This window comes from Thermobia domestica, chromosome 12 (assembly GCF_964235325.1).
Source record: "Thermobia domestica chromosome 12, izTheDome1.hap1.1, whole genome shotgun sequence".
In the NCBI taxonomy this organism is placed as follows: domain Eukaryota; kingdom Metazoa; phylum Arthropoda; class Insecta; order Zygentoma; family Lepismatidae; genus Thermobia; species Thermobia domestica.
The window spans coordinates 122,430,095-122,453,229 of NC_137465.1; the positions used below are offsets into that span (position 1 = coordinate 122,430,095).

Genomic DNA, 23,135 nt, shown 5'->3' on the forward strand with positions numbered 1-23,135 from the left:
AGATATTTATAGAAATAATTTATGATTATGTACTATCATGGAATGTAATAAAATAAAACAGGTCGACTTAAATTATTTTAAAACATGACCCTCCTCTTTTGTCACGTCCACTTGCCATCGACCCCGCATAAGTAATTTTCAGTTGCTAATAAGCTTTTTTTTTTTAAAAAAAAATTGATGCTTATCGCTTACAATTACATACGTTTGCAATCCGTATATAGGAACAGAAATATCAGTTTGACAATAAGTATGGAAATATGATAAAACTATCTATTATAACATGATTTAAAAATATTCTTTAAAAATATATTTTTGCGCTACTAGATCCCAATTTCATTTATCTTTTCCACCTTCCTTCGCGATATCTTCGGGATCCCGATTGCCAGATTGAGAATCCCCGAAATAAAATACGAAAACTTTATGTGTTTTAATACGCAATTATACATATAAGAAGTACTAACATTCTTAAATTTGAAAAAAAAAATGAGTGCAAAAGGTCATGGCCGAATCCTCATAACAACAACCTCGGCGTTCATAGTCTCGCGAAATGAAGTCATGCCTTGAGCAAAGCCTCGCTAGAATAAAAATTGCACCACAACAATTTCTTCAGTTTAGGATGCCCAGCATACCACTGTATGTACGAGTGGCTCGGGCGAACGTAATGGTAGGCACCACTCCCGGTGAAATTGAATTATTAGCTGAAATAGGTTGTGATCGAACCACGGAAGAGTATGTATTTAGCTTAATTCCGAAAATGCACTTGTAAATGGCAGGTGGAGCTTTTTTGGTATGTGTCATTGCATTGAATTACATGGGAATGGTCAACTTTCTTTTCCAGTTTACTCGAAAATTAGAAAATGAATCATACCATTATGTTCACCCGAGTCGTGTATGTACAGTATATTATAAATAACATATAATCACATTAAAATAATGGTGGAAAATAATTTTCAATATACGCTTGAAAAAAAAAATATTATAAATAAAGATGCAGAGATAAAACATAAGAAAGTTTATTAAATTTACAAAGAAGGAAAAGGAAGACTTGCAGCTATCTTAGTAGTTACATCCCTGTTTATTTAATATAGCAACAATTTAAAAGAAACTCTTTACTGTAGGCCTCTACTAAACTATTTAAGTAAAACAGATTAGAGGGTAAGATTTCCTCTAATTTACGTTTGAATTAATTTTCAGGCCTCAATACTTTTACACTATAAAGTGCCTAAAGTGTGAATTTTTGGTTCCATGTTAGTTAAGTGATTCTTATTCGCATTATTCTTATTTTAACCCCAGAAACACGTTTTAATTTTTTAAAATATGTAGATGTGTAGATGTGTAGAATATTCTGCACTGAATAAATTGTTATGAAGAGATTTTATTCTGACGAAATTTCGGTCTAAGATATTTTGAGCCATTAGGTTTTGTGCCACGAAGATTTGCCTACACAAAATTTTAGTTTGCAGACTATTGGGCGGGGATGTCTTGGCCGCGAGAATTGTTCGTATACCTAAAAAAATAAATAAATAAATTACAAGAGTTAAAGAAAAAGAACTACTTCTCCAGAAAGGAAGTATTATCAAGGTCTAATTTTCTTCATAAAAAATCCAAATAATTGTTATTAAAACTCTCAATCAACTAATATTCATTGAATCAAAACGGGAACAATTACGGAATCTGCCGTAGAACTGATAATACAGTTCATGATGAATAACAATGTTGCCGGGTGCATGTAAGTAAAAGTTTTATCATGTTAATTTCAAAGTTAGTTTTTCATTGTTTTCAGAAATTGCATAATGTAGACAGATCCTTAACACACCTTTTGATGCACTGAAACATCACCAGTCTTACCAATTCAGATTGTTAATTTATGTAAACCACGTTTTCCCTAGTAACCCCTTACAGAGGCCTCATTCGATTAGTTATCGGAGGAAATGAAAAATTCTTTTTTCCATTCCATAGTTTCCAAGCTACTCCAACTCTTCAAACTGAAAATGAACGACAGAACATCAATGCGTATAAGTTATGAGTCAATTTACGTGTTTTGTAAAAAAAAAAAAAAAATACACCTTCGGTTACATCTGGCAATACTGAAATCGTTGTGTACTTTAATCGTTGCTTCCTAGTTTCAAAATATATGTATGAACAAGGTTTCATTTTGGTATAACCATTATTTGTGTACCGCTTCCGGTTCAAAAGTTTTACTATCCCAAACTCCGGGTTGCATTGTATATTGGACACCCTATATATATATATATATATATATATATATATATATATATATATATATATATATATATATATATGTGTGTGTGTGTGTGTGTGTGTGTGTGTGTGTGGCACAATAAGAGAGAAATCTAAGTTTTGTTACAGCCTCTGATGGTTCCACTTGCTTCGTAAGATCTCGAGGGGGCTCGAAAGCAGAGGACCTCTAAAGAAAGGAATTTGCGAGCGTAGAACTCATTCAGTATTGAGCGCTGGGAGCCCAGGGTTAGTGGAAAGGGGAGTTCTGGAGATGCAATGAGAAGAGGCCGAGAGACCTCTAAGGAATGGATCAGTGTTCTTCTAGTCTGCAGGGACTCAAAGGAACGCGTGACTACCATAGCACCCAGAAAACTGACTTTTTTTAGTCTTATTCTCTTTTGGGGAGCTGAAACCAGAAGGAAACAACTCAGCTCTTTCTTTCTTTTCATTTTTTCTTCCTCTACCTTAGTTCCTTTCTTCTTTCTAAGTCGTGTTTTTTTATGGTTTGAAGCTTTTGTGAAAAGATTTGAACGTTTCCTTTTTTTTTTTTTTTTTTTGCTTCTGAATGTTTCTCCTTAAAAATTCCTTTATCATGATAATAGAAGTGGCAAGCAAGCTCTCAGTTCGTTTGTAAACTATTGGCATTCCAATATCCATGTCTGCTAAGGGCACATGTGTTCATGTGTGTGTAAAGGCTATGGACCAAGGGGCAAAAGCTTAAGTATGTATCAGCTAGATTCAAAAGAAATAAAAGGGATTTTCATCTTATAAGATTTCTTACAAAAACATCAGATCTTTCGTTTATTATGTATGATGGAAACAACAAACTTAAAACTTCAAATGGTATTCAGTGATAATCTTTTGGACAAGTTCTATTTATTTTGATTTCTAAATATCTAAATGAAACTTGAAAGTAAAGTATTTTAAAATCACTAGCTTTAGTTGCTTTAGCTTTAGTAAAATCATTTGTTTAGGTCAGTTAGTAATCAAACCATCTGTAAAATAAAAGGCACTGTTTTCTATTCTTTTCTCTTAGGACCAGTTCTAAGGTATTTACTTTATTTCCAATACTCCGGACAAAAGAATAAAGAAATTGACATTTAGAGAATTGCATGTTACTCTTTTGCCACATCGTGAGTATCATGCGAAAACGTCCTCTATAACTATGGCGGATATCTCAGCGGAATACTTACGATGTGTCAACAGAGTATAACGTCTTTCTGTAAATATCAATTTGATACTTATTTTGGTCAGAGTATAATAAGCTTAACAGCTTATAATGATATAACGGCTTGTTCTCTATATCCCTTAAGTATCTGCGGATAAGGTGCCTGTTACAAGTATAATAGTGTCTTGAATAAGTGTTATATCATTGTAACAGCAATTCACACAGAAAATCAAATCCAAGTCTCTCATGTCCAAAATGATAGTGATGTGAAAGCTCAATCATTGAAGCTGTAGTATAATTTTACCGTATGTAGTATATAGTAAGCAAGATAAAAAAATAATAAAAAGCACCGTTAAATTTATTTTTTGTTCGTAAACTAAAAATGAAAGGATTTGATAAATTATTTAAAAATTGTACATGCAATTGGACATAGATATGATATAATCAAACGCACATTACTCTTGCATGAAAAGATACAATGTATGGAATATATTACCGAGTATTATATATGTTAATTTTAGTATTCGTTACACGTTTCGTTCACACATTAAAATAACAATAGGTGTTATTTTCCAAAAGCTTTCTACCAATTATTTCCTCTACCGTATTTCTCTGCATACAGATATGTGTTTCTGTTTGTTTCAGTTGTGATTTGTAACAGTGATTATTCCAGTTCATTATTAGAAATATTACATACAGGCAGACGATAAATTGAGGGAAATGAGAAGAGTTGTTTAATTAAAAGCACAAAAGAACCTATTATGATATGCTTCAATACTCAAATTGAATAATAAAGACGAGTTAGTGTTTGGAAGTGAAGACGAATAGTGTCTGCAGGAATTAATCCACGAAATTATCATAAACAAAGCAACGACTTTGTGCTTTAAGCTATATTATTCAGAATAAGGATGATGTTATAGGCTTGCGTATCTTGTGGTTGTCGATATAATTTCAAAAAAAAAATGTTTTAAACTCTTCACATGCTTGGATTAAGCACTTTTTAAAACTCGTTCTACAGCTGCAGAGATGCCATATCTGCAACGATTTTATTGAATCTGGAAATCTTTACATAAGTTTGACATGTGGCATCTTTTACATAGTACCATGGTGAAATATGGAATAATTTTATTTCTACATTCACAATCTCAAGGTTGCAAACTACTTCATCAAAAACAACTAATTTCAACCTTAATTTCTGTGTTCTATGATATAATTTTATCTTGTTGATCAACTTTTAGAGACTCTATCACCATAGAAATTTTATCATGCGGACCTCATACTTAATCGAAATTTAGGACAAATAGGCGCGCTGCTGACGTCCCCATTAAACATCATTCATTCATTCATTAATTGGAATTTACAATGGCATTTGATAATTTTTCTTAAATTTGCTCTCAAATAATTGAGTTACTTTTCGTGCTTACTTTCCGTGGCTAGCGGTGTAATACTGATAAATGAAAATATATTAGAAAAGATTCGAAGATAGAAAAATAAAGTTACAATTAACTCTTTATCGTCTAGGCTATATGTAAGCACCACCAATAAGAGTTTTAAGAGATCAATAAATTTAAATACCTAATATATATTTTAGTTCATAATATTTCAGTATTTGATACAACTGTTTTGGAATAACTTTTAAGAAATAAAAATAGAGACACTTCCTCTTTGTTGGTAATCAACTCATTTTAACAAAGCTTCATTGAGTAATATACGGTTCAACGTCTTTGCCATGTAATTTCTATTATCAGAAAAAATCTACAAAGTCTACTCTCATTTGCAAAGATCTGGCGTAATTTTACCGACCGATTAATGTAATTGCCATCTGTCAAAAATGTTCTAAGTAAGACCTCTAGGTTCAGAATGGGACTATTTTATACCCCCAAAACAATTGTATTCTGTTTGTCTACAACTTAATTTATTACAAAAAGAATATTGTGTGTTTTTCTCTTAGAAGTCCATTCGTTTGTTTAACGGAAAAATTGCAGTTATCGTTACATATTGTCCAATTTCTAAACACTGAAATTTATTTAAATGAAATCATACACACTTGGTAACACGAACTTCGATTTAATATTTTAAAAATAGTTCTTTCAGCTTGACCTTCAATCATGTGGTTCTCTAAAGCAATATATCTCTTTCCACTTTCATAAACGAAATTTACAAAAAATGCAATCATCAAAATATGGAAACATTTATATCAACTCGATTTTTGATGATGTCATAATTTGCTTTAATCATTTTTAGCCAAGGAGACAATCATGTACAAACTGGACATTGCAATGTGAGCTTAGCAAATGCATTAGTGACAGGTAAGAAATAATATGACTCTGTCGATATTTCGGAGGCATACTACTGGTAGACTGATAACAACTAGTATACTGCAAATATTTCTTTACGTCTTTCTCCTGTCTTCCTCTCTCCTCTTTGTTTCTGCTCCTGGCATAAACCTAGCTTTATATGAGCAGAAGTTAGCCGAACCAAGCATAATAAGTCCAAGCATCGTAGCATCTATTCAACCGACATAATGCGTAACGTAGAGCAAGTTTGACAAAGATCTCTCCCACATTGTGACGATGATAGTTTATTGTAACTTTACCCGAGCAAACAAGAGAGCGCGCAGGGTATAAAAACGTTCTCTAACATCATATCTCGGCCAATTGGAAATAATAGATTTAGAATATCGCTATAAAGATAAAAATAAAATGTGGAAGAAAATCGGGCGAAAACGTCAGTTAACACTACAGAGTGTATTTATTCTGATTGTTTATTCTAAATGTAAATGTTTTTATTTCATCACGTGATTATAACCACTCAGAAAAACAATGTTCCTTGAGCAACTGTGTCAGTATGTGAACATAATTTTGCAATATCTACTCATATTAGCAAGTAAAACCATATGCTTCGTCACAAACACCTTCAACAGCCGACGGATACCGTCACGAAGGGAACTCGAAGAGAACTCCTTCAACCCGTCCTTAGACTCCATCTCCAAAGACCTGCTATAAAAGTAGACACCTCGGGCAGAAGACATCAATTATCAACTGGTCACATCCTATTTATCTTCCCAAGCTGCATTGGGTGGGAGAGATTCCTCTAACCTTACCTCTGAGCTGTATTGGGCAAGAGATATCCTCACCTATCTACGTGTTGTAACGGGCAGGAGATACTACCCTGCCTCTGAGTTGCATCGGGCAAGAGATTCGTTTAGACCCAGCTGTAAAGGGCAGGTTCGTTCTTAAAACTTCCGAGATGCTGTGGGCAGGAGATCCAACTTACAGAGAACAGAACTATTAGACAAGTTACTTACTTATAATTTTGTACATGAACTGTATAACGTCATTTATAATAAAAACGTGAGGAAAAATTTTTGTACTGTTACTCTACTCTAATATTACAGTGTATATATTTACTATAAAAATGTTCTTTGTGTAAAAGTGTTGGAAAGTACTGCTCTGCACTCAGTGCTCACCTGAGACACCCATAAAGAAGTATTTTATCTACAAACGCGGAAAGAAAATTTCGAATCTCTTGAAAATCATGTAACAATTGTGTACATCTTAACATAAATCAATATGTCGCTAATATGTTGCTCTGTATGACGTGTTAATGCGAATATAGGCCTAGGCTAAATGTTTAAAATAATAGAAAATGTATGTATAATGTGTTATTTTGGAACAAGTGACAAGATTTAAAAATAACCAAAGGAGTTAGTACTTTAAGATCTAATATCTTATGAAAAAGATTTCAGAAGTCAGTGAACTGTAATCTGGCTATGTTTATTAATAACGATATGTTTCTTACAGATTTCTTAATTCAGTAATTTAGTACATGACCACAGAAAGACACAATAAAATAAAATAGAAGCTATAAACTGGCCAATTGACTACTAAAATTTTTTGTGAGTCCTCTAAAAGAAGAAAACTAAATCATTTTTTTTAACTCCAAAGATTTTGGATCTGAATTTTTATTACACTGTAATAAAAGACGCTCGTAAAATAGCTTTTATTGTATTTTTCTTATGACATTGGGTTTCGAGTATTGAATTGTTTTTTCTTTTACCGTGGTTGAAGTTTCATTACATCTATAGGTGTTGTTTTTATACAAGAGAAATATGTTCGAAAATCGTTTGATAGTTCAGGAGAATTGCAAACAGACAAAGTATAATACATGTAATAACAGAAGTCAACACGAGTTCGTCAAAGAATCTCCTTGAGAAGAACGTTTTCAAAAACTAAATTTCTGTTTCTTCTTACTACCAAATTAAATATATATTGTAAAAAAGTAGTAATGGGTATGCACACTATCAATAAAATAACTAAGTATTATTAATTTATTATTAGTTATGTATTATTAATTTATTATTAATTTATTATTAGCTAATTATTATTATTATTAGCTCTTAATTGGCACCTTTATTTCAAATGTAGAATAGTTAAAAGTGTCAGTTAAATAGTATCTTGAAATGAAATGAAATGAAAACTTTCAGTTTAACGTCCCACGATTACACATTTTAGGCTAAGGGAGACGAATGATTAATGCGAGTGAATAATGATGGAAAAATTGGTGGAATGAGAATGTAGACAAAAATGATTGTAACTCGAGAAAACCCATGGATACAATGTTGTTCACCACAAATTTACTTGACCGGGGATCGAATCAGATATTCCACGCACCAGAAGTAAGCGCTCTACCATTAAGCCCCCTTAAATACTATCCAAGCCTTGCCTGCATGGAACTAACAATACTTTTTCGTTTCGCAGGATCATCTACATATATAAAAGCTTATGATGTTCACTGTTAACTCCATTTAGTAGAATGGAACGAATATTACTCTGTAAATGGACGACAGTTCCGATAACATTTTAACCGAAATCTCGTTTTTGGTTGGGATGGTGGGGATGATATGCAAAAATAAACGAAAACGACCGATATTACTGTCAAATTCATAGTTTATTGGAATAGCTAAACTGATTGACAACCAAAGTTAGGACTAGATGGAACACGTCAGCTGCTCCTGGAACTGAAATGGACAATGCCTTCATTATTTATTTATTTCACTCATATCGACAGAGGCAACGCCAAAGGCGATGCTATTCGTTACTTATTTTTTTTAACATTATTTAAAATTATATTGACAAGGATAATACCAGAGGCGTTACTCTTCGCTGTTTATTCGGTTCACTCATATTGACAGGAGCAACCCCGAAGGCTTTGTTCTTCCTTATTTGTTTCACGCACATTGACAGGTAGAACGCTAAAGGCATTGCTTATTTGTCTTTATTTATACTTATTTGCACTTGCACGAATTCAGTTGTGGATCTTGATTTTTTCTGTTGTAGAGTAACCTTTCATCAGAAAAGAATCTTTTGTCTAGTTTTTCAACCGAACGAGTTACCCGCAACAACAGCCTATTCCTGATAAGTTTCAAAATAGAGTGCTCAACTGTCGCCTAATAGGGAGAAAACAAAAATTTGATTTGCAATTTTAGGATGCATAGGTTATATCATCTCTGTTGAAATGAATAATGATAAAGTCAAATAAATTGATGAAGTAAGGTCCAAATGGATATATTTAGGCAAAATTCATGTTCATAAGAGCCTCTGAGCACAATTTTATGATTATGATTTCATTGAATAATTTCTTAGTAAGACAGTCTGAAAATAAGATTAATGAAATATTTCAGTTTTCATCCTGTACTACATTCAATCTTATCTGACAACCCTTTCTGGATTCACTCAGACCCTATTCATTTGTACACATTTCTTATGTTTGTTATTTTCTTTTATATCTGTAATTTTATGTGTTTACGTATGCTTTCTTCTTGCGCCTAAGTATGAAGTCAGCTTTCCTTTCCTTTTTCGTACCTTTCTGTATTTACTGCGTCCAGATTACAATCCACTATCATCTAACTCTTTTTCTTTGATCGTCGACTTCTTTACTTTCCTTACTTATCACGGTTTACGTTTCTTCACTGTATCTCTTGTATTTTTTTTCCAAATTTTCCCCCATCATTGTGATTTTCCACGTTTCGTTAATATGGCTGTTTGTTTCATTACTGGTATAAATTTTGCTACTAATTGCGTCCTGTACGACTGTTGACCCCCACCTGATACTTCCTCTTAGTATTCATATTTTTGGATCAAAAGATCCAATATACTTCAATAAAAAAAGTTTCTTGTGCGCCTTATATTTGGAGAATTACATATAGTATAGTCAAACCAAAACTATCGCTTAACTTTGTATGGTGTCCTTATTCCATAAAAAATACGAAAAATCGATTTAGGGGCCATTCAAAAATTTTGTGATCCCTGATCTAAAAAGTAATTATTGGCCAAGATCGCAATCTTTTGATGTATTTTTTGATCGTTCCTAAAATTCTTGGTCAAGATCGCAATCTTTCGATCCATTTTTTGGGACCATTCCTAAAACTCGTCTTTCAGTCGTATTCTTGCCATCTCCATTCTTCTCGTAGTAGTGATTTGACATGATCACTTTTAAAAAAAAAGTTTTCTCCAGTGTTAAAGTACAATTCAGTTTGTTGTAACGACTACTTTAACGATACAGTTTTTGTTAATAAAGCAACTGTTCATTATTAACAATTGCAAAATTTAACCGTGTGTATTCACGGAAAAGAAAATATAAATATTTCGGGAGAGTATGATCGTTTTGTTTTTACTCTGTAAATATTTTTGCTTCCGGATATTTCATATAACTTATGCTGAAGAAATTGTTCACTTCGGAACAGGGGGATTTCCTCCTGAATTCATATCTGTTGACCTTCTTTACTTCTATCGGGTGAAAGCAACCAGTAACTTACGTATATATTCGTGGGTAGTTTCTATATATTCGTGCAACAAGCTAGATTCAGTGTTTACTCAAACCAGTTGAAAGAGTTGAAATTGAAACAAGGCTCATATTTGCAATTTTTTTCTAGATTCATGTTTTTACATGTAACAAATGAGGTAATACAAATATCCAATCTCTTTCCGTTTTTAATTAAAATGAATTCAATATACGTTCACGTTAAAAGAACTCTTAGTTCATTGGCTTGAAAACAAGAATAACACTGAACAAAAGAAAAAGGCGTCGAGCTTTCATTGTGTTCTAATGACGTCAAAGGTTGTTATGACAACTTCCAGGAAAAAAAAAAAAGTAGTAACGTTTCAGAGTTGACGTACATTCAAATCATTGGGAAAAATAAAATGGATCTTCTTTGATCGTTAGCTCGTTTGGTAACAAATATCAAGAACTATAAATGCTTACTGACAGCGATAAATAATTATTCAGTGCCCTTCGCATGAGTGGTCATGTCGTTCAATTGATAAGGGCAGACTGGCAGCGTAACCCTTTTGTCTGCAGACCATTTTCTCATAAAAATATTTGACAGTCTTGTGAAAAATGGTTGAGAGATGGTTAGATAATTGGGGACATTAGAAAAAAAAAGGGAAGTATGTGCTGTAAGATTATAAAGAGATGAACTGAACATTCGCTTGAGAGCTGGAAAAAAAAGAAATTGTTTCATGAATTCTTAATAAAATGAATTAATGCTTCCGAATTGCCATTTGTAGTAAAGAGTATTCGGTAGAGACGGGGGTAAAATGACAACCAACGTCATTTGGGATCATTTCTCTTCAAATCCAGTTCACAAAGATACGATTATTGCTGCTATGTATATAAGCTAGCACGTGGAAGCAGTAGCAATAGCATTACTTCTCTCAGTAGATCATATAATTATTTGAACAAATTTCTTTCAGAACGAAAAAAGAAAGAAGAAAAGAAACGAATATGAAATTTCTAGTTTTACGTTTCGCGCATATATCGTTTATGTTAAAGTATACGGGTGATTCATGAGGTTGAATGGTTATGAAATAATTGGTTAAATGAGAATATAGGAAGAAACGAGAGAATCTTGGAAAAATGATGGAACATGATGTTGTCTACCACGAACTGGTGTGACAAGAGATCGGACTAGAAACCTAGAAAACTTTTGCAGCAGAAGTGAACATTCGGGGCCACGGTGAGTGATAGAGCGCTTACATCTGGGGTCTCTGGTTCAAGCCCAGGCCAAATAAGTTTGTAGTGGACAACATCGCGTTCGTGGGTTTCTCTTGAGGTATTCCCGTTTCCTCCAACTTTCTCATTCCACCAATTCTTCTATCAACATTTACTTGCTTCAATCATCGTCTCCCTTAGCCGAAAGGGTATAATCGAGGGACGTTAAACTGACCTCATTACTAGATATATCTGAAGAAAACGTAACAATATTAGAAAAAAAACTCCAATCCCATGTATACAATAGTAGAAACAGGTGTACATAGTCTGTAGAAGACTTGTAGCACAACTCTTACATATTGGTAAATGAAACATCCTTGGCTATATATTACTTCCACCTCATAAAGCATCTATAAACGTGAAACGCATAGAACAATTAATGGAAATACAGAAAAGTGAAAGAGAAATTAAGAAACCCCCTACAACACGAAGAGAAACTTAACATTTCATGACGAGATGGAGAGAAGATGGATAAGTGAACGAGAGGGAAGGCAGTAATTACAACAATACAATAATTTGAATATCCGAAGACAGCCAATTACAGCAGTAGTCAGCCCCACTAGAAACTACGCTTGAACAAGGAGACTCAGAGCCGAGATGGCATTCCATCCAATTACACATACTAGTGTTACCCACGAGACGAGACGAAAAACATGATAATTCTCGTCTTGTTTTCGACACGAAATTAGAAAATTCCTTTTAGTCTCGCAAGCAATACTAGTTCACTCGAGTCTTAGAGCTCAAACACTGTTTTAGTTTCATGTGATTCACAGTGGAAAAGAAAAAAAAGAACTGAAAATTGATAAAAGGATTGTACGAACATAATTATGAGTATTTATCAACATAAAGAGGATATGCAAGTCATTACACAAACATACTTCAATATTAAAATATGGCTCAAATGTTGTTATATCCCACTTTTCGTAGCTATCTGGTATCGCCGAAGAAGTTTGACAACTCTTAGAGAAATTAAGAAGAAAATCACGCCATAAATTTTGTGCATAAATTTACAAAACGAGACGAGAAAGAAATCTTCAAGAATCGAGACGAGATGAAAATTCGACAAAACATTACGAGACGAGACGAAAAAATTTATTTCTCTCCTCGTCTCGCAGACAACATTAATATATGTATATATATATATACACGAACAGAAAAATTGACATCATTTTGCACATTAACAAAAATAACTAAATAAGTAAATAATATAAAATAAATAAACAAATCTTCTTCACTGGACAGAGTGACACTTCATACTTGATATCGGACTTCAACAACCATCAATAGAATTATTGTGCTAAATATGTTTTCATGTTTTTCTCAGCAAACAGAGGGATTTTGGGATTTTAAAATTAAAAACCGTATAAAAAACTTAATTTAAATGTGATTTTATTTCAAAAAACATTTATAAAAACTAGAAAACTTGGTATTTCAAAAATACCCAACTTGTTACACTTACAGTAATTGTTCTAATATTTTAAAATATTTCTTGTTTACACTTTTCGCGAAAGAAACAATATACTACATTCTCTTAGATCTTTTTGTACGGACATTGACAATAATATATAATACGATAATTAATGCAAACATCGTAAAAATTAATTATACCCTTCATTGTATTAGACAATTATCAGACCTGGAGTCCTTGTGAAGAACTGCCTAAATCTGATAAGCATCTAAATTGCTCGATGCCAGTTGGTTATTCAAAAAATGTTATTTATTATTTTAAATTAATTGAATTAGATTTAGAAATTATTGATTAATTAATTGATTAATTGAATTGAATTTAGAAATGTAACACCTCTTGCATTTCACGTAAATTCTACACCAAGAAATTTCTCAAGGAATACAGGCACTGTGATTCATGAAAGTCATATAACTTTTACGAAATTTACCATGTAAAGCATTTGAAGACAGAGAAAATTCTCCCCTTATTATTCATCAGTTTGAGCTGTATGACTGACATACACAGATGTCCAAAACTTAAGCATAATGCAAGAAGTTGCACGTAAAGTCCGGGAAGGCAATCGCGAGCACAGAAATTGTGGTGGATGGAATGTATTGCTTGTGAGGAACATTGAACCGGATGTGGTAAACGTCCGCCTGATCTCCTATGGGAAGAAAGCGAATACTAGTGCTTGGATTCGAAATAGGCGCATTTCGTGTGTGCAGTGAGTGGAGTGTTGTAGTGAGTGGAGGGTACTGCTAAGTTGAATGTGGCAATATATTAATGGAATATGGCACAAAGACGTCATTTGGATGCATATACTAAAGGCCAGGTCATCGGGCGCTTGGAGAAAGGTGACACACAGATAGCAGTAATACGAACCATCAATGTGCTACGAAGTGTCGTGTCTAGGTTGTGGAAACCGTTTATCGATACAGGAGACATCAGCTGTAGGTCCGGTGGAGGACATCCATGATGGACAACTTCACAACAGGACCGTTACTTGTCCGTAACTGAGCGTCAGAACCCGACCATGCCTGCAAGAGAACTGCCAAAGGAGGTTGCAGCCGCCTCAGGAGTGAGAATGTCACGCCATACTGCGTATTGGAGACTGAGTGCCAGTAGTCTGTATGACCGACGACTAGCAACATGCGTTCCACTGACTCAGACACACAAAAGAACCCGTTTACAGTGGTGTCGAAAGCATCACCAGTGGACCCCCAACGAATAGGGCCGCGTACTGTTCACAGATGAGTGCAGATTCAGTTCCCAAAGCGATTCCCATCGCACTCTGATCTGGCACGAACCGGGAACTCGTTTACATCCCCGGAAAGAACATCGTGGAAAGGCATCGGTATGGTGGTAGTGAAATACTGGTTTGGGCAAGCATTGTGATGAATGGTCTTAGTGACCAGCACATCTTCGAGGCTAGTCCATCAACGGCCAGAAGTACAGAGACGAGGTTCTGCATGCCCATATGTGGCTTTTCAGGTTCGCACTTGGCACACAGTTTCTGCTTGTGCATGTCAATGCCCATCCCCGTCGAGCCAAACTGGTGGAAGAATGTCTAGGGACGGAAGACATCCAACATATTGAGTGACCAGTGCGACCTCCTGACCTAAACCCGATTGAACATGAATGGGACGCATTAGGAAGATGTATTGGAACCCACCAGCCGCCTCCAGGACACACCAGGGGCTCTGTACAGCTCTTCATGAGGAATGGAATTAGCTACCCCAAGAGCTCTTCCATAACCTGATCTTGAGCATGGAACGTCGTTGCCAGACATGTATGGCTGTTTGGGGCGAACATATCCCATATTAACCTGTTTTCGATGCCGCCAGTGCCTCTCACAGTGTTTTTGTGGTATGAGTATTTTGGTACTAAGATTTGAGTTAGTATTGTGTGACCCCTTCTGGCATGTTTTCCTTCAAGTTTGGCCTGTTCTGTGTTAGTGTGGCCTTTAAGTGTGATATGTTGTTATGGTGGTTGCATTTGGTGTGACTTCTTTACGTTCTTCGTGTCCTATATACTCAAACAGTCATTATGCTGTTTTGGACAACTGTGTATTTCAAGACTTCGAAGCTAAAGTTTAGCTTACTTTATCTTGTCGCTCTTATATACTCGTTAATCTTTAATCTTAAGTAATAAGAATAATCAGAAAACCATAAGAAAATGTATGTCACGTTAGAACAAAAATTCGAATAAATTCTGCGAAGATTATAATGGAAAATTATTTTGTTATCACATTATGTATGTCCATAAACTTCCAACATAGGTTAGATTTTCTCCTTATATTTGACAAATTTTATCCTCAAACAATCTTATTTCCTATATTAAAATAGAATAAGTTTTACGAAATTTTCGTATAATAGATATGAGAGGTATAATTTCTTACTATTGTGATACGATGTAATTTCTTGAAGTCTCTGAAACTTTATTTGTTGCAGGTTTTAGAATGGAATATTCATTTGTGAAATATACACACATATAATCACCAGAGCCATTTTTGAGAAACCAGCAATTACAGTTCAAAATCTTCATCCTGTAGTCAGTTTAGTTTACTTTCGAGGGTAACAAACTTCCTGGAGAGTGTCATGAACATCTTAAATTTTATGTTAAGTCTTAATACATTGATCTATGCAACTTCTAGGACTGTGTATAGGCATCTGAAATAATTTGCGAACAGATGGACGGACATTCACATATCTTTTAGACATATAGGGGATATGAAACAGTAAATCTGTTGAAAACTCGAATTTGATTTTTTATTCAAAACCATACGACTTCCTATACTCTTATTATCATTTTTTGTTAAACTCCAAATCAACTCAACTCATTATTGTCGTTTTAAAAGATGAAAACTACTTTTCTACTTCAATATTAGCACAACATGCTTTTAAATTTATAATTTCTAGATATTCTCATTGAAAATGCTACTTTACATCAAAGTGTAATAAAAGTTAAAAAAAAAATAATGAATATATCCAATACTAAATTTTAGAATAAATATCAGAAATGAGAAAAAAATTAAATAGATGTTTCATTGAAACAATGATTATTAACACGGGGTAATGTTTAAACACGAAATAAAACTAGATTCTTCTTAGAGGTGATTTATGCAAATAGGTTCACAGTTTTCATGCAGAACAAAGGCATTATACGTAAAAAGTATGCCTGTGAACAGTATAAAGTATTGTAAGTATTTTATGATAATAAATTGTTATATATGCACTTTGATTCAAATATAATTTATTATTATTTTTTCTCTTTTAAATTCCCTCATTATACCCTCACAAATCTTAAACAGAGAAAGCTTAAACTTAGGCTTGAGTTTTTCCTACCTCACAAAACTCACGGAATCTACTAAAATGCGATTCTAAACCATTCCAAATCGTTGTTAACATACTTAAACATGTTCATCTATCTTTAGGATGCGAATTAGGAAATGTTTAGAAGCAAGGATTAAAAGCCTTAGAAAAGAAGTCAACATACTGAAACTTTTTTATATATATAACAGTGGTTCCCAATCTGGTGGCGAGCTCTCCTAAGGAGCTTGAAGAGCGAGAAAGGCAGGTGCAAGCCATCTTCAGGTAAAAAAAAAACTGTGAAATTTGAATAAAGCACCGCTTCAAATGAAAATTTATAACTTAGCTTTCGAGAGCTCGCTGACACGCCTAAAGAGGCGTGCTACCCACTAAACTAGAAAGAAGGGCTGTAGGCTTCAAATGACTGTTTATGAGCTAAGACTGTGCTGCTTTATAAATACGGTAAAACAAATGGGACACTTTATGCTTGTGAAAATAACACATATTGATTACTAATGACTGATCAATCTTACGATATTACAGTATTAAGAGAAATGAATTATGGTCTAAAATATGCTTTTTATCATACTAATGATGAGCTATTGCGTCAAAATTTAACATGAAAGAGTACCACGCTTATCGTTGCTACGGAGACTATCCCCATTGCTTAGTGTGCCATTTCCTCTAACCTATTAATTGACATCCGTTCATTTCGTTCCTCGAAAATGCAATAATACGGCTGGGTAAAGTTTCCACATTACCTCCCACTGAAAGCTTTTCATATGTTTACACAAATTAATGTTATAGGCTATATCATTACGCAATTAGTTTACACGATGTAATATGCTATGTTTTAATCTTGCTACGTACCGGTATTGAAGTTCACAAAGGTGTACATAACGCGAAACGCTGTGAGATGATATGCGATATTTATTACTCATACTAATTATTCCTTTCGTTAGGCTGAGAGATCAACTAATTCCTGGAACTACTTTCAGAGGATATATCTACTTAAATACAAATTTAGATACGAAATATCTAAAATATTTATATAATCTTTGCATATCATACTGCGTATAGTTGCTTTAATATTTTCACATATTCAGTAGGTTTTTAGACATGTCTTATATTATTTTTGATTGTACAAAATGGACATTTTCTTGTCTTGTGATTCTGTAAATCCATCTCGGTTTAGGGTAAATCCTGTAAATCAGAAGAAAAATGTGTATTTGTTGCTTCTAAATATAAAATATTTTGGAGAAAGAACTTTTCTAAACTAATTAAAATTTATTACCACTAGATAAATAAGTTTTATCAAGTCAGTATATTCACTTGCGATGCAAACTTTGAAGTAATAAGTTAATTATCTCTATTATTACCTTGAAAAAAATTTCAATATTAGATGGATAGAAAGTGTCACGAAAGATAGTATATACCGTACAGCGGTTGTAAATAAAGATATTCTGTCGAAACAAGGAAACTCTAAGATACCCGATACAAAAGAGATATTATTGATCAAATGTAGTTGAAACTTAAAAATAACATAGAAGTTAATTATAGTTATATTGGTGGGAACTAGATAGATGATTAAAAGAATTTCAGTACTTGAGAAACGAAGAAATAATGCTGTTTACATTTGATAGAATTAATTAGTAGTGTATAGAAACTAGTTTAAAAATCCATCTCTCTTCGCTCTCTCATTGAAACTTTTTATTTTTAAAAAATAATAAAAGAGACCACGAATTTTGTGCACACCGCAATATTGGTATCATAAATTAAAATTTTGAATTCTAAGTTAGTATTTTTCCAAGTAAGAGATGTGAGAGGCCCAACAATATGATAAGGGATATTGCAATAATTAACAAATTGATTAGAAGTATTATACTTAAGCATTGCATCCTCATCCCATACGAAACCCAGTATCACACTCATAGATACATACGGTATTATTAAGCTTATAAGGGATAGGTGCATTATGTTTTCAGAATCACATAGTGGTAAGCACGTTATACAAAGTGAATCAAATTGAGTGTTACAAGCCAATTTCTCATCAAGCATGCATCTGGGGAGCAAAGTGATAAAGATAAAATAAGAAGAGCGCAGAGAGACCCATAGAAGTTTATGAAAAGTAATGTCTATGAAAAGTAATTCCTCAAAGTGCTCCTGGGGCCAATTTGAAAATTTCAAATAGCAGTATGAATCGAGGAATACATTGTTTCATACATCATTAACAATGAAATAAATTCGATAGGGAACATGGGGAACCGTTTCCAGAGCTGAAAGTGGGTCCTGTTTCAGATAAACTTGCATGATCCATAGTAAGAACACGGTAGAAGACAAATCAATGGAACAGAAATTGAAGTAGGAAAATTGCAACAACCTGTTTCAGCAGAGAGATTTAAGAATGGAAATGAATAGCATTTTTTGAACACTTTATTGATTGCAAAAAAACGTTTCTCACTATTTACTACCATTTTCGCTCTATAGTGATTAACATTAAAACTGGAAATAGTTTATTTCTATCGTTTTGTGTTCTTATATGACGTTCATCACCAATTCGATTTCGAACTTTTGCCCCTCTACTGTTGGTCTGATCCATGGACTACTTCTTGAGATTTTTGGTCTCCCAGACGGAAACACAGCCAGATAGGTAAATATGTAAAGGAGCAAATCAACTTTCTGAAAACGAATATTATTTGTACGAACTCCGTACCAATGATCATACAAATAATTGTAACATTCCATCAAACTCCTTTCCACTAGTATATTCAGTGGGTAGAAAATATTCGAAGAGTCGCAAAGTTCTCTTAAGTTTCAGTTAACAAGCTTTTATATTCAGTTAATAGGTGCTTTCTCTGAAGTTTCTGGCTTCACTTCGGTTTTATTCGATATATATATATCGGGAAAGTCAGTTTAATATGAGCAGCACGAAGCTTAAACTCACACAGCACACATATACCTTGCACAAGAGGAAAACAACGAAGTTCGTAGTATTGTTTGGAGTTTCATGAATTTGCAGAGTAGCCCAAGTTCGTTCGCTGCAGTTGTTGTGAAATAATAGACAAGTTTACAGGTACGTAGAATAAAAAAGTGTAGCTTTTTGGAGCTATAGTTATATCAGGGTAATGGATAACAAGCTGAAACTTGGTGTCTATGCGTTATATATAACTTGTCAATGGATTTATAGTCAGATCTGTCTGGGAACACAACGCCAGTCTTTTGTTCACTTCTTTTCTATAAAAAGAGTTGCCAACCACAACACGTTAATATATCATTAACTGTCAGTGAAATATGTGCTTTTGAATTCAGTTTAATATTGGCACACATATTTCTTTTGATAGTAATGAAAGAAATGGACGCGAGGAACTTTTGCAGATGTTAATTAAAGTAGACATTCCGCAATAACATAATTTGTAATAACATGGATAATACAAATTCTACAATCTTCAAGTTTATAATCAGTTTGGATACATTTTGCATATTTCCAATCTATTACTCCAGCCCTGTGAGGGATGGGTGTTGCCACAGTTTGTGTGTGCGGAGAAGGTGAACAAGCAGACATCCATAAATAAATCTAAAGCTCGCAGACATCCATAAATAAATCTAAAGCTCGATGGATAATAATAACTTCGTTGAAGAAAACGCCAGAAATGCTACGCCACGTAAGAGGACAGTCTCATCCACACAGTGTGAAGATAATGAAATTATTTGCCATATTTGTGAAGGAAAGTTTAGTAAAGACTCCAAAGGGGAAGAATGGATCAAGTGCATATGTGCCAAGACTGGTATCATGTTCTTTGTGTGAACGTTCAGTGCCTTGAGTTCCTTGTTTGTGATTATTGTAGCAGATTGAATGCCTAGTTATTTACGTCACACCAATAAACAGGACTCTTGAAATGAATTGTTTTACGTGTATGTGCAACTATTTTTTGCTCGTTATTATAATCATTTACGTTTTATTTCTTCTTTTGTACATTTTTTGCATCTGCTTTGTATGTTATGTAAAAATATTTTTAAAAAAAGAAAAAAACGCTGCTCATATTTGCCGTATGAAGTGCTTATATTACCGTTGTACTACGGAAAATATGAGCACTGTGCACCTACCTTATTAACCTGTTTATTACCCACGGACAAAAGTACGTATAATCTTGTACGTTTTAGCGTTTGTAGACGAAAGATCAGGCTTTCTTTTGGTGAGACATTCTACTTCCTGTAATACATCAATTTTGAGATATATATTAGTATTTTCATTAACTATGCTCATATTCAACTGACTTCCCCTATATTGTATTTGTGGAAAATGTAGAATAAGCATCACAATAGGTGTTCTGCCATTATTGGCAGGTCATTTGTTGCAACTGAGAAGCTTCCGTGCTTCGGATCTTCAGCCTTCACGTACGACTTCTCTGTTTAGATACTGTTAATCAACTGTAGCATCTTTTACCACTCCCTCTATTCTGCGACTATACCATCTTGCACGTATACAATGATATAGTTCTTTCTTAGGCAATGTCTCAAACCAGTTTCTCTTCCTCTTTTCAAGTACATCTAAAACTGTTCGTTTCTCTCCCACCATTTCTAGCACTCTCTCATTCGCTTTCTGCTAAACCCAGTCGATTCTCTCCAGTCTTCTCCACAGCCACGTTTTGAATGCTGCTAGTCTTTTTTTTATTGCTTTTGCATAATGTCCATGCTTTTGCTCCCATATAGTATTAAAAATCTCCAAATAAATATTTTAAAGAGTATTTTTTCTCAACACTTTATTTAAGGACCACAAAATACTATTTTCTTTCTTCTTGATGCCTTTTTCGGTATTTCTATTTTTGCTTTTATTTTACGCTTGCATTTTATGTCATCACTAATACCGAAACTAATGCAGATATCATCACTAATGCAGATACCGAAAACACTAATCTGTTTTTTGTTACACTTCTGCTTCTATATTTGACACCGGACGCTTCGTTAAAATCATTATGGATTTCATCTTTCTAAAGTTTATTTTCATCACATCTTTACAGCTCTTTCTCAGGTTTCTTTAAAACATCATTTTGATTTTCTCTTCAGATTCTGCAACAAGCGGATTTCATCTGCAAACTGTATACACCTAATCACTTTTCCTCCTTCCAAAATGTCATCTTCATTATGTAGGCTTTATTTCAGATCTTTTGTAGATAGATATTAAATAATTTAAGCGAGCGACATCATCTCTGTCGAATTTCGCTTCCAATTGCACTCTCCTCTGTCATTTCCTCCCCTATTCTAACAGTTATTGGTTGGTTTATATATAAGTTTCTTATGAGCCTTCGATCTTTCGATTCCAGCCCAATCTTCTTTAAAACTCCCAACAACAATTCCCAATTCACGCAATCAAAAGCCTTTAGCTAGATGAATAAATACAACATACCGCTTTCCACCTTTTCCCTGTATACCTTTCACTGATAACACCTAATAAGGCAATTGCATCTTTTGTGCGCTTATTTCTCCTAAACTCGGACTGTTCCTCCTTAACTTCTCCATTTATTCTTCCATGTAGTCTTCTACTCAGTATTCGGAGCATAATTGTTTGCTGCATGTGATATAAGTCTAATAGTTCTCTAGTCCGCACATTTCTCTGAGTTCGATTAATTAGTCAACGGTAACATGGTCGTCTTCAAGAAATCTTTTGGTCATTCTTTTATTTCATATATTTCGTTGCAGAGTCGGAATAATTCTTTCTTGTCCTTGTTTCAAATATTCGTAATTAATTCGATTGGTAAATTATCTGTTTCAGTTGTCTCGAATGTAGCTTTCTCAAACTCATCCCAAAGAATAGTAAAATCCTTATCATCATCTCATATTCAATTTTCTACTTCAACGTTTAGACCATAACATCTATTCCTACTCTCATACAAGTCCTCAGCATATTCTTCCCATCTTCCTAAGATTTCACTCCTCTCGCTGACTACTTCCCCATTCTTATTTTCTACTACCTTCATAATATCCACTTCTTTACTCAGGAGTTCCATAGATTTCACCTCACTGTACATTTCCTAAAATTTTCCAATTCTTTTTGATTTTTCTATGTTCTCACCCTTTCTTTTATAAAACATCCCGTGCTCTGTTTCCCTTCGTAACGCGTTTAACATCCTATACATTTTCCAGCCCTTTTCTTTATCATCTTGTTCCCTTGTTCTCTTTATATCATTTACTGCAGCATCTGTTCAGTAACTCATATGTTCAGTTTCTTAGGCGTTTTGTGTCTGGCGGTAACCTTGCTACTTTTTCCGCAGCCTTCTGTATGCAAAGTTTAATATGCTTTCACCGTCTGTTACTACCTACACCTATCTTTTCCTTGTTTGATACTTTTCTTCAAAGTTTTCTTTTTCTCTGCTCACGTTTTTCAATTGAATATCCACTGTGACCAGATTAATGCTATGATAAAAAAAATGACCGCCCTAGGAAGAGTTTGCTATCTTCATGCTATTTCAATACCTCTCCTGAATTATAAGATAGTCTGTTTGATATATTCGGCGTCTATTGAGAATTTTCATGAATATCTTCTTCCCTTATGCTGATTGAACCAAGTGTTCCATGTTACTAGTGAATTGGTCAGTCTCTCTCCCCTTTCATTTCTTTTGCCTAAACCATATTTACCTACGATATTATCTTCCTTTTGTTTTTCTACAACAGGATTGAAATCTCCCATTACCATTATACATGCACCTCTTTTCTCCCTGTATATAATTTGTACGGTATTTTCATAATTTTCCTCCACTTCAGTTGTATACAAAGTGATCAGTGCGAATGTCTATACCACAATTACATCCATCTGTTTCCTAGCATAATAACTTTCTCATCAAATTCTACTTTCTCTTTAAACGCTTACCAAGAATTTTTCCACCCCATTATGACAGCCCTTTTCATTACTTGAGCAAAACAT

At 33.9% G+C, this 23,135-nt stretch overlaps 1 protein-coding gene across 2 annotated transcripts in view; it reads right to left on the bottom strand.

The window, feature by feature from the left end:
• Positions 1 to 23,135, bottom strand: part of nAChRalpha1 (nicotinic acetylcholine receptor alpha1) — a 778,319-nt gene that overhangs the window by 267,144 nt on the left and 488,040 nt on the right. The gene's annotated exons all lie outside the window — the stretch shown is intronic.